The sequence below is a fragment of the Frankliniella occidentalis genome, unplaced genomic scaffold (assembly GCF_000697945.3).
Source record: "Frankliniella occidentalis isolate FOCC.00 unplaced genomic scaffold, Focc_3.1 Scaffold215, whole genome shotgun sequence".
In the NCBI taxonomy this organism is placed as follows: domain Eukaryota; kingdom Metazoa; phylum Arthropoda; class Insecta; order Thysanoptera; family Thripidae; genus Frankliniella; species Frankliniella occidentalis.
This window is the reverse complement of record NW_026267341.1, coordinates 342,566-343,349: the sequence shown is the minus strand read 5'-3', so window position 1 is coordinate 343,349 and position 784 is coordinate 342,566. Positions and strand designations below refer to the sequence as shown.

At 45.4% G+C, this 784-nt stretch overlaps 1 protein-coding gene across 1 annotated transcript in view; it reads right to left on the bottom strand.

The window, feature by feature from the left end:
- Positions 1–283: 283 nt before the first annotated feature.
- LOC127750583 (uncharacterized) overlaps positions 284–784 on the bottom strand; it is a gene marked incomplete at its 5' end in the record, with an annotated part of 25,198 nt that continues 24,697 nt past the window's right edge. The window contains 1 exon segment of the mRNA XM_052272628.1: positions 284–674.

The following is a 784-nucleotide window of genomic DNA, read 5'->3' as shown; positions in this document are numbered from 1 at the left end:
CCTTGAATTTAGAAATCTGTATTCCGGACAATTCAAGCGCCGGAAACGAGAGGCAAAAATAGCACCGGTCACCGGTCAAATCTCAGCCGCAAGGCTTATAGATCCACTCGTCTGCTTTTGCTGTCAGCCTCCTCAAAACCGCTCGTTTTGTCATGGAACATCGAATATCGAAAAAAATTCTCGCTCGCTTCGCTTGCAGTTTTCTATGTCGGTTTCCTTAATGCTCCTAAAAAAAAGCGGAAGGGGGTAAGGGCAAGATCAAAATGAAAGATGAAAGGCACAATAAGGGTTCAAGATGTATTCAAAAAAGAACAAAAAACAATCTTATCAATGAAAGTGCAACACAGCAGCGACAGCTATAATGTTTGTTGAGCATTCTTCGGGGGGAGGGGGGGGGGGGGGGGCAAAGAAGCATCAGAAAACGACGTATCTGTTTTTTAGTGATTTGGACACAGTCCACTTTAGATGCCTTTCACTGTCGCTGAACAAAGGTGTATCAGAAAACGGTCCCTGACTAACAAGGACGGATCTGCTTTTTGCTGATCTCGGCATACTTGGAGGCCTCTCACTTATAGCGAAGACGTGGTTTAAGATGACGTCATGTTAATTGCCATCATCTCGTGATAAAACTAGGTAGGTAAACGCCAGACCACGTCTCGCGTAACAGGCTTCGCAATATCTCACAAAACACTGATACGCTGCGACGCGCCAGAATATCTGAGTAAGCATTAAAATGTTTTGGGGTCATTTTTGTGTGGAAAACGCCCACTGGCGCCCACGCGGT